At 37.4% G+C, this 12,666-nt stretch overlaps 1 protein-coding gene across 1 annotated transcript in view; it reads left to right on the top strand.

Annotated features, from left to right (window-relative positions):
* The window catches only part of Fbn2 (fibrillin 2), a 193,388-nt gene that overhangs the window by 42,340 nt on the left and 138,382 nt on the right, over nt 1-12,666 (top strand). The window lies entirely within an intron of this gene.

Raw genomic sequence — 12,666 nt, forward strand, 5'->3', positions numbered from 1 at the left:
CTAGGCTTGAGCAAAAGAAGCTCAGGGACAGTGCCCAGACCCTGACTTCAAGCCCCAGGACTGGCAAAAAAATTTATACAGCAGATACATATTATTTAAAGTGTCCATCAGCAAATTTTGAATTACATTTTATTTGTAACTACTATAATACAGAGTAGTTCCTTCATATGCTTGGATCAAGGGATATATATACATATTTTTTTTTCAAATATCTTGGCCCATTGGCTTTGTCTCAGACTTTGATAATGGACATATGTTTTGTGTTTGTATTTCACTGAGAGGCAATCAGGACGTCTTTATTGTATCTCTTCCCTAGAACCATAGAATTTGGTACTTTATTGATTTGACTTGTCTGTGTTTCAACTGCTGTACTAATCCTTTGGCTCTCTAGCTCCCTTAGAATTCATGTCAAAATATGTTTACCTCTTTAAACCTCTTTTACCAAGTAACAAAATCCTTCTGCTTAAATAATCTTATTTAATTTTTAATCTTCAGCATTTTGTTATTGTTGTGGTTCTTAAAACAGGTTAATTGGTTTTGCTCTTACGAGCGTACACTTCAAGTACATAGGCCATAAATTTTAGGACCACATCTTTGAAGGCCTTCATCCTTATGAAATGTGACATCAAAGATGGCAATTCTGTTTGCATCATTGGCCAGCACCTAATTACTGTTTCTGCCTCCTCTTTCTTAAAGAGCCCTTTGATGTCAAGAGTAGCCTTGTGCTCTGAAAGACTGTAAATAGAGGTGAAAGCGGTCATGTTGTGCCAAGTCCACATTCCATTGAAGTATTAAATAATGGTATTATATTAGAAATAAAATGGATGGCAACTATGGTAATTAAAGTAATTACTCATCTATTTGCAGAAGCAAGACTTTAGTGTGCCTTTCAATGCACAGAGAGATCCATTCCTCATTGATTTTATGAGCTCAATGGAAACTCATTTTGGGAAGAAATCAAAGGAAAGCTAAACTGGGCTTGCTATTTGGGAATTATGAAATTATACTGGAGGTAAAAAGAAGTATCTGAGGCTAGTGAAAATACTTACCAGAGAAGGACTGTTAGTCTATAAAGAGAAGGTAATGCTATCAAAACCTGAGAAGAATCAGACACTGGGGCTCACTCCTGTAAGGTACTCAGGAGGTTGAGATCTGAAGATCATGGTTTGAAGCTAGCTCAGGCAAGAAAGTTGATGAGACTCTTATTTCCAGTTAACTAGCAAACTGCCAGAAGTATATACCATATTTTCTTGATCCGTTCATCTATTGAGAGGCCTCTGGGCCGATTCCATATCTTGGTTATGATAAATAGTGCTGTAGTGAACATGGTTGTGCTTCTGGCTTTACTGTAATCTTGTTTGTGTTCTGTTGGATAAATGCCCAGGAGTGGGATTGCTGGATCATAGGGTAGTTCTTTGTTTAGATTTTTTTGAGGACCCTCTGTACTACTTTCTAGAGCAGTTGAACAACTTTATATTTCCACCAACGATGTATTAGATTTCTTTTTTGGCCACATCTTTGCCAGCATTTGTATTATTGTTTGTTTTCTTGAAAATGGCCGTTCTAACTAGGGTGAGATAGGATCTCAGTGTTGTTTTCATTTACATTTCCAGAGATGTTGAGCATTTCTTCATGTATCTACTGGCCAGTTTTACTACTTTTTTCTGAGAAGTCGCTCTTAAATCATTAACCCATTTATTAATTTGGTTGTTTCTATGAGGGTTTAATTTCTGAGGATTTAAACTTTTGAGCTGCAAGTATATTCTGTATATTAGGCCCTTGCTGATGTGTAGCTGGTAAAAATCTCCCGTTCTATGGGCTTTCTATTTAGTTTGCAGTGGATGAATAGGTAAAAAAAAAATGTGACATATGAATATATACATATGTCACATTTTACTCAAGCAGAAAAGGTCAGATAAGTTGATGTTAGGTGAAATGAACCCCAAGATAAACATTCAAATGTGTTTTCTTTCATGCGATTGTTTCTTTTTTTGGGGGTCCGGTCATGGGGCCTGAACTCTGGGCCTGGACACTGTCCCTCAGCTTTTCAGCTCAAGGCTAGTGCGCTACCACTTGAGCCATAATGCCACTTCCGGCTTTTTTCTTTTTGCTTATGTGGTGCTGAGGAATTGAACCCAGGGCCTCTGGCATGCAAGGCATGCACTCTACCACTGAGCCACCTTCCCAGCCCATCATGCGATTGTTTCTAACAAGTTTATAAGATGATTTCTTTGTTGCTTTGTATGTCTCTCCCCCATGGCATAGCTCCTGCTTTCATTGTATTTGATGTTGGTATAATTTGTGGAGGGGAAGGACAAAAACAAATCGTTTAAATAGGTATACATGTGGACCCATTGCAACAATGAGATGTTCAAGACGTTATGTCGAAAAAAGAACTTTACAGCTTTGGCTGGGGAGGGGGGAAGAGATGGGAAGGGATGGGAAGGGGAAACAAAGGAGAAGGCAACAATGCTTGATAAGAAATGTACTCATTACCTTGCTCATGTAATTGTAACCCCTCTGTATGGTATTTTCACAATAACAAAAAAAAAGGAAAAATGATGTTGTACCATTGATAATGAAATGGAAAGATTTGGAAAAAAATATATTAAGTGAAGTAAGCCAGACCCAGAGAAACAAAGGTTACAAGGTTTCCTTCATTTATGATAGAATGTACCTATAAATCTATCAGTAACCACATTGGGCATATGCAGGTGGTTACAAATGAATTAATTGAGGTATAGTAGACTCTATAGAAGGTTCAACTCGTATCAACTTTTTTTAAAATAAGTTTTTTATTGTGAAAATACCATACATAGGGGTTACAGTTACATGAGCAAGGTAATGAGTACATTTCTTATCAAGCATTGTTGCCTCCTCCTTTGTTTTTCCCCTACCATCCCTTCCCTCACATCTCCACCACTATATCCTCCGCTCCCCCCCCCCCCCCCGCCCGGTCAACTGGTATCATCTTTTAGAAAGACCAAGGTCAAAGCCCAACAAAGTAAGTACCAGGAAGTGGGTACATTCAAAAGAGGAGAGGGGTAGATGCAGGGAGACTGCAGTCAAGAATTATGTGTGCAGCACAAACTAAGGAAAGTAAGGGATGGAAAGGTTGAAGGGGTGACACTGACCAGGATATCTTGTATTCACAAGCTGCTTTTTTATATGACACCTCCTTTTACAACTGCTTAAAGATAATTCAAGAAATATTTTTCAAAAGCCAGACGTAGTGGTATGGCTCAAGTGGTACAGCTTTGAGTGGCAAAGATAGGGGAGGGCACCTAGACATTAAGTTCAAGCCCCAGTACTAGCACAAAAAAAACCAGACCAAACTAACCACTGAGAATGGGACACATGTGAGGGGTTGAATGGACACAGGGTGCATAGACTCGGGAGGCAAAGGCCAGCCAGCACCCTGGATAGAAATGGATCTCAAAGCTGAACCGTAGCTTTGCTGGTTCGATCTCAAGAGAGATTTTCCACACAGTATTTCATGTCTGACCTTTTAATTTCTGGTTTTATAAAACTGGGAAAACAATGTTTTTAGCACGTTAGGATAAAGAGACGAGAGAGAGTTCACAGAAAGGACATTTCCAATGTATGCTCTGGTGAGTTAATTCTCTTCCTTAATTTCCAAGAAATGTGCACAATGAGATATCATTTTCGCCCAGGAAGTGAACAAAATAAACTGCTTGCCGCTATTCGGTGTTACAGACAGTATAAGGAAACAGACTCTTCTTGGCACTGCTGATGAGAATATAAATTGGCGCCACCCATTCAGCGAACAATTCTGCAATAGTTTCAAACTCGACACTTGAGCCATCAATCCCAGAGCCAAGAATTTAGTTTACGGAAAAGCTTGCCAACATATGTAGTCGTTAAGATGTCCAAAACTTCTCATGTGGCACTGTGTCCACTTGTAATAAGTTGAAGACTGCACATTTCTGTCACAGGGGAATGGCCCATGTCCCTTGGGGATGCTTCGTGCCTGTGATTATGATTCTGTGTATGAAAGAGACTCAGCTAATTCATTTAGGTGTTTGTTCAGAATGAGCTCTGGGCTCTAGAATCTCATCTCCATACTCCTAGCTGCCTCTGGAGTCTAAGAATGGGAGGACTGTGTTTCCTGTCCAGCCCAGGCAGAAGTTTTTTGTTGTTGTTGTTGATCCTGAGGCTTGAACTCAGGGCCAGGCCCTGAGCCTCTCTGTGCTCAAGGCTAGTGTGCTCAAGCCACAGTACCACTTCCAGCTTTTTCTGAGTAGTTTATTGGAGATAAGAGCCTCACAGATTTTTCCTGCCCAGGCTGGCTTTGAACTAGGATCCTCAGGTCTCAGCCTTCTGAGTAGCTAAAGATTACAGTCATGAGCTATTGGAACTTGGTGAGGCAGAAAAATTTGAGAGACTATATCTCAATGAAAGAAGACAGGTGTGAGCCAGGCATAGGGGGCTCACACCTGTCATCTGAGCTACTCAGGAGGCTGAGATCTGAGGATCTCGGTTCAAAGCCAGCCGGGCAAGAAAGTCCGTGAGACTAAAAAAACCAGAAGGGGTGCTGTGGCTCAAGCAGTAGAGCGCTTGAGCTGAAGAGCTGAGGGACAGCGCCCAAGCCCAGAGTTCAAGACCCATGACTGACAAAAAAAAAAAAAAAGAAGATAGGTGTGGTTGTGTGTGCCTGTCAGCTTCAATGGGAAGCTTGGCAGAAAGCAAGATATGCACTGTCTTCAACTTATTACAAGTGTACACAGTGCCACATGGGAGGTTTTGGACATCCTTAATGACTACATATGGTGGTAAGCTTTTCCAAGCCACCAGCACTCAGAGACATCTGTGGTTTGTAATTCTATCTACTCAGGAGGATGAGATCTAAAGATGGTGGTTCAAACAAGCTCAGACAAATCAACAAAACTCTTATCTTCTGTTAACTAGCATAAAGCTGGAATTAGAGGCATGGCTCAGGTGGTAGAGCATCAGCTGTGAATGAGAAAGCTAAGCAAACCCCAGAGCCAGCATAACACAAAAAGGGCTAGAGGCATGGCCCAGCAGTTCAATTCTTGTCTAACAAATATGAGGCCCTTTGTTTGAATTCCAGTCTGGTTAAATATTCAGACTTGCTTTATTTAAAATAATCTAAAAATTCCACTTTATTCCTTGAGCATATTATTTATTTTTTATAAATAAGTAATATTTTAGTTATTAAAACATACATATAACACAAAATTGTTTTCTTAACCATTTCTAAGGTCAGGCACATGAAATTTAGTATACAGAAAAGTCGTTTTGTTGTGCACTGACTGCAATGCACATCTATAAAACCATCATCTTCATCTCTTCACAGAACTCTGCATCCTGTAAAACTAGTCTTAACAATTAAACTCCTTACTCTGCTCTTCCCCCAACTCCTGGTCCAGCCACTGTTCTTATTATCTCTGTGGGTTGGAGTAGGCACCTCATCGGAGTAGAATTGTACGGTTTCAATCCTTTGATGACTAGCTTGTTTCACTCAACACAATGTCCACATTGTAGGATATATCAGGATTTTCTTTGTTAAAACTGAAAAGTCTTCCAGTCTATATATTTACCACACTATACACCTTCATCATAAGTTGACACATGGATTGCTTTTCATCTTCTGATTAATTGCAACCATTAATGCTGTGAAAATGGATTTACAACTATGCTTTGAGTGTCCATGGTCTTAATAGATTTGAATAGTCATTTAAAGAGATCTTCAAAATAATAATTTGGTTTTGTTGCCATACTTAAAAGAAACACATACTTTTTTTTGCTTTTTACTTTTTTCCACTTTCTGAGCTGTTTTAAATGATATCTTTCTTAACAGGTTCAGTTCTGTACCTTCTAAATTTTCCAAGTACTTACATTCTAATAAAATTTATACACACACACACACACACACACACACACACACAAATGCTCAAACTTATGAATTTGTAAAACTTTGAAATTTATTGTAATGGACTAATTCCCTCTACTAATCTAGTGACATGTTAACTTTAAATCAGAACCCTAAAACAGCTAATTATGTATCTTAACTTGGAGTTTTGTAACTCCAGAGTAGTTACATAGAATAAGCCAAGCACTGGTAACCCTCAGAGGTATGCAATGTTCAGAGTTTCCTTAATGAAAAGGTATTAATTCAATGCATATGATTTTCATAAACATTTCTGTGCTTAATTCTAAAATTTGCTGTGGTGGAAGGATACATGCCTATTAAAGGAAACAAATAGAGTTTTTTCAGTTTTTTTGTGATTATTTAAAATAGTTATGTGAAGGTTTCAGCTCAACATGTCACTTTCTGTGTATAGTGAATTCTGATCAGCGTCATCTACCCTGATCACCCCATCCCTCCAAGTTTCCTTTCACACATATGTGCATTCTCACATATGTACATCGAGTATTACAGCTGCATCAGCTCACCATTTCTCTCTCCACTCACCCCTTCCTTTGTCCTCCATTCCTTTTGACAATACATATTTCAGTTTCCTGGGATTCATTTTGTTAAACTGTTAGATAATTGTTCAACAGGGTTACATTATAGAAACCCACCCCTTTGTATAGCCTGCTTTCCTCAGTTTGATACAGATGGTCCTCTATTTGTTTTAAAAATGTTTATATTTTAGATCAGCCTTCCACATATCAGAGAAAACATGGGTTCTTTGTCTCTCTGAGCCTGACTTTCTTCACTCAACATGTTTTCTAGGTTCATCCATTGCCAATAAATGGCATAATGTTAGTCTTCCTTTTGGATGAATAAAATTATGATTGTATGTATGTGTTCACATGTATGCATACATATCATATTTTCTTGATTAGTTGTAGGGCATCTGGGCTGTTTCCATAACTTGGTTATAGTAAATCGTGCTGCAGTAATTATAGCTCTACAAATGCCTTTATTGTATCTTGACTTTCAGTCTTTTAGATAATATTCCAAGAGTATCGTTGGGTCATGGGTAGTTCTGCTTTTAGCTTTTGAGGATTCTTCACATTGACTTTCATCATGGTTGTATAATTTACATTCCCATCAACAGTGCTTTAGAGTTCATTTTCCTTAAAGCCTGGCCAGCATTTGTCTTGTTTATATTCTTGATGATGGCCGTTCTGACCAGAGTGAGACAGAATCTCAATTTTGTTTTGATTTGCATTTACTTCTTGCCCAAGGATGTTGAGTATTTCCTCATGTGTTTATTGGTCATCTGAGAAGTGTCTTATTTCCTTTTTTTGCCAATTTATTAATTGGATTATTGATTGGGGGTTTAGTTTCTGAGCTCCTTGTATATTCTGATGATTAGACCCTTGGTAGACATCTATAGCTAGCAAAGATGCCTCTCCATTAGTCTTTCTTAGCTTATTGAATATATCCTTTACTGTATGCAATCCCTTTCCCTTTTGTCAGTTCTCTCTTGTATTTGCTAAAGCCCTGGAATTCTTTTCAGAAAGTTCCTGCCTGTGTCAATAATGTCTCATCTTTCCCTATCCTTTCCTGTAGTACTTTTAAATTTTCAGATCCTAAATTGAGGTCTTCAATTCGCTTTAAGTTGGTAGTCATACAAGATGAGAGACAGATCCAGTTTCAGTCTTCTGCACATGGATATTCAGTTTTCCCAAAAACAGATGTTGGAGAGACTGTTCTAACATGTACTTTTGGATCTTTTGTCAAAAATCAGATAGCTTTATGGGTATGGGTTAATTTTTGAATCCTCTAGTCTGTTCTATGGGTCTTTATGTCTATTTTTGTGCCAATACCAAGGTATTTTTGTTGTTTGTTACTTTGGCTCTGTAGTATAGTTTTGGAGACTTGAATTGTACCTCCATAATTTCTTTACTGTTTTTTTTTTTTTTTGCTATTCAGGGCCTTTTATGCTTCCAAATGATTTAGGATTTATTTCTCTATGTCTATGAAGAACAACATTGGTATTTTGATGGATATTACATTGGATTTCTAAATTGCTTTTGACAATATGGCCATTTTCATTATATTGATTCTGCCAGTCCTTGATCATGAAAGGTTTTCTCCCTCTTGGTTTCTTCCTTTTATTTCTGGAAAACACAAAGTTTCATTGTAGAGTTCTTTCACTTTCTTGTTTAGACTTATTTGAAATATTTTATAGTTTTAGAGGTTACTATGAACAGAATTATCTTAATTTTTCTATCTGTTTGTTGTTGATATATAGAAAAGAAACTTATTTTTGTGTGCTGATTTTGTATCCAACTACTTTGCCAAAGGAACTCATCAACTCTAGACATTTTAGGGTAGAATCTTTAGGGTGTTTTAGATAATAGTATCATATCATGTGTAAATGGGGCTAGTTTGATTTCTACTTTAGATCACTGTTACATATTAGTCCTACCTTACTGCTCTGGATAGGAATTCTAGTACTACATTGAATAGGAGTAGTGAGAGTATTGTCCTGCTCCTGATTTTAGAGGAAGTGGTTTTAGTTTTCCACTATTTAGTATGATGTTGACGGTAAGTTGGTCACATATGCCCTATATGATGTTAATGTATGATCCTTCTGTTCCCTAGCTTTTTTAAAGCTTGCTTAACACAGGATAAAATATGGAATTGCAGACATTCAGGGAAGATCTTATTAAGCTCTTTTCTCCCCATTAGGAATTGCCTTCTCTGGCTGCTCTGTTTATATCTGTGATCAGATACTTTACCTGGCACACTCACTGGATTCTAACTTATAACCATAATGGGATTCATGGAGGCCTACTTATTAACATTACAGCAAAAACTCCATTACTCAAAGGAGACACTCACGTAGCCAGAATCCTCAGACTCAAGTTATACACAATACATAATTCTTTGTTGTATACATTTATATCTGTAGTTCCCACAAGAAATAATCACCTGATTACGTATTGTAGTTCTTTGATTCTCTTGAAGGGAAATACCTGCATACCTATGTCTAAAACCTGTACAAATTGGTGGGAAATCTGACGATTGTATATTTCTTATGATTAGCAATTTTTTCATACAGTAAATTAAGAAGGGATATCTTATGCAAATGTTTAACCTGCCGTTACAGCATAAAAGGTTTCTAACACAGCTATCCATTGCACAACTTATAGGAGCAACAGTAACTTCCTGGTGTATATGGTAAGCTTCTCTTGTGTACAGTGGGTAAGCTCTGTAGCAGTATGCCATAACTGACTGCATCCTGCTGACAGTCACTTAAATCACATTGCAGCTATGTAGAGCTATCCTGCTGTCACAGTGACTATTTTCCCATGTCCTATGGGCCTAGTGAGAACATTTAATCTGTTAGCTTTATTCTAGTTCCTTTTATTAGATCCTCCAACACAAATAAAATTTATTTGTATGCATTTAGAAGAGTAACATTTCATAAACTCCATGACTGTTCTTAACAGTACTGTATTTGTTGAGCTTACCTTCAGTCATTTTTGGTGAGACATTGTTTGTCTCTTATCCTATATTTTTTTTATTGTCAACGTGCTATACAGAATCTAAATCAAAATAAGCTAAAACTGGATTGTGATGATGGTTGTACATTTCAATACCTTTATCAAAGCACATTGGATTTTCTACTGGTAACATATCAATATATGGTCTATAAAGCGTACTTCAGTGGTTTGCAATAAAAGCAATGAGCAGAGTGTTTTATGACCTTGCTAATTTTACTAACATTTAATGATAATAAAAAGTGACAAAACCACATGTGGTGGCTCACCTCTGAAATCCTAAGCTACATGGGAGGCAGAAATCAGAAGATCATGGTTCAAGGCCAAGCAAGGCAGGTTTCATTTTAGTAAATAAGTGCAGGGCTTATGCAACTTGTGCCTGTGATTCCAGATCAGCAGGAAGCTGTAGGTAGGAAGATTGAGGTCTGAGGCCAGCCCTAAGCAAAAGTTTAAGCCTATGTGAAAAATAGCTGAAGCACATAAGGGTTGGGGGTGTGGCTCAAGTGGTAGAGTGCTGTCTACTAAGTCCCTGTCTGTCATTCAACCCCCAGCTCTGCCAAAACAAACGTGAAATGACATAAAAGAATGTACCATGCTATATTTCACTTACATATTAGAAAATCAAGTTAGCAATATTTTGTCCCACGGACTGCTTTTCAACAAAAATCTCTTGGTCATACTGTAATGAATAAAGTATCTGTTTCTAATCCGCTGGTTCCAATATACCAAGTTACAATTTTGATCCTTTTGTACTTTGCCCACAGCCCTTACTCTGACTGGTTAGCATAGCATATGATTGTTTGTTTGTGATGAAGCTGTCCTGGAGAGGAATGCATGGCCAATAACAATTAGTTCAGGTATTTTTAGGACTCTGACTGTAATTCAAACTAGTTATCATGGGGTGGTTCAATCTGATCAGAAAGGTTGCATTCCTCTTTGGTATCTAGTATTTGTTGTTATTGTACATGTGAGCAATTCTTGAATGCATAGGTCAGCGTGTGAGTTTAGTCAGCTGCTCACCAGAAAGCAAAATACCATCATACAAGAAAGAAAATCGAGTGTGCATTTTGTAAGGAGAAAAGTATAAACAAAGGAGCTTGGTAAAATGGTAAACTCTACTTCTGCCATAATCCATGCTTTCCCCTAAATGAAAGATTATTTTTAGAAACCAACAGCTGGCATGTCTAGATATTCCTTTTCTCCATAGAGAAATGCTAAGAGGATGGTTTTAAAAAGGTAGAGTTAGAGGAAAGAATGGCTTTTTTGGAGAAAGGGTTTTCTTAAGAATGGGGTTAGATGAAGCTTGTTCAGACTTTCTCCTGGGGAACCTGCAGAGTATAAAGTATGTGAGCACACTCTGATTCTAGGAGAACATCATCTTTAAATATTTTTGTACAAAATACACTTTTCCTCACTTATTCAGAACTTAATAAAATTTAAAAGTGTGAATTTAAAATTATGAATCTAGCATTTATTTAAAACTACCATATATGAATTGTCTGAGAATAGTTGGATATGCTAAAAAAAAAACCCAACATGGCAATTCGTTGTATGGGAAGCATCTTACTATAAGGTGGACATACCTTCACGTATGTACTAAAGATCATTTTTTTCCAAAACACAAGTTGTTGCCAGCACATCTGTTGTTCTTTTGCAGGGGATTAAAAATGAGCTATTTTTGTTGAAGTTCAGCTATAGAGTAAAAGAATATTCAAGCAGCTCGCCAAAAGTTTTACCTATTCTATGTTTTCTTCTCATGGAACTTTAAAAATATTCTTTTTCTTTATATTAGAAAGCCTCATTTCTAATTAAAAAACATGTAAGTTTAATATTCCCAGTAATAATTGTTTGCAAAAATTCTACCAGCATTATTGATTGATCTTTTTTTAAATGTGAGATTGTTTTGTTCTTACAGAATGTCTGACTTACCTGTGTTGTAGCTTTCTCTTGAAATGGGAGACTGTCACGTGTTAGAATTCACTGGGAAAGCTCTAATGAATGGCCTGTTATATTTCCAAGAGTTACTAAATTTTGCCTGCCTTCTTTATCAAATGAAAAATGTTTTTATATAATATCATGCATTAGTACCTATGTGGCATTATGGATTGAATTCATAGTCTTGGGTTTGTTAGGCAAGAGCTCTACTACCTTAGCCATGTCTCCAGCCCCTTTCTGCATTGGTTATTTTTGAGGCAGTGATTCACTTGATACCTGGGCCTGCCTGACCTACAACCCTCCTACTTACATTTCACCTTGTGATGATCACAAGCCCATGCCACTATGCCAAGACATTGGTTGAAATGGAGTCTTTAACTGCTTTTATGTACAAGGTAGTTTGGAACTGGGATCTCCTAAATAGAATTACATACTTGAGCCTCCCCATCCAGCTCTAAATGTATATATGTATATACATGTGTATGTATATGGGTATATACACATGTGTATACATATTTGTATATTATGCATATATGTGTATATATACATGTATATGTGTGTGTATATATATATATATATATAAATGTTTGTGTGTACGTGTATCAGTACTAGAGTATGAACTCAGGACCTGGGTTCTGTCCCTTATCTTTTTTTCTAAAGATTGGCACTTTTATCATTTGAGCCACAGCTTCACTTCCAGCTTTTTAGTTATTAGTTGGAGAGAAAGAGTCTCATGGACTTCCCTGCTTGGCTGGCTTTGATGTGTGATCCTCAGATCTCAGTCTCCTGAGTAGCTAGCCAAGCTTCTAATCTATTTTTGATGTGGAAAAATATATCTTTATAATCTCATTGAATTTTCTAAACTCTAGTCTGAAAAGAAAATCTTTGCCAGGTGAAGAGGACACCTTAGTGCTGATGGCTTCAGCAGTAGACAAGTCCTACAATAACTGCAGCTTGTTGGAACAAGCGGAGGGCCCGGAGAACACATGTTAGCTCACCGCTGTCACATGGCCTGGGGGGCTCCTGTGCCCAGAACTTCTAGTATTTGCAGAAAAGACACATTTCATCTGAAATTTTTGTTTTTTCAACATTGGCTATTTAAATCCTTCAAAAACGTTGTTTTAGCCAAAAAAACACATCTGTGTACCAGATATAGCCCATGAGCCACATACTTACAAAGCTCAGTGTGAAATACTTTGACGTCCCTTAGTGCACTTCTCATGAGTGATGAATTGTGAATTTTCAGTATGAAACTCTCTAAACTTTTGTCTTTAGACTCTGGTC

The sequence above is a fragment of the Dipodomys ordii genome, unplaced genomic scaffold, assembly GCF_000151885.1.
Source record: "Dipodomys ordii isolate 6190 unplaced genomic scaffold, Dord_2.0 Scaffold27, whole genome shotgun sequence".
Lineage (NCBI taxonomy): Eukaryota > Metazoa > Chordata > Mammalia > Rodentia > Heteromyidae > Dipodomys > Dipodomys ordii.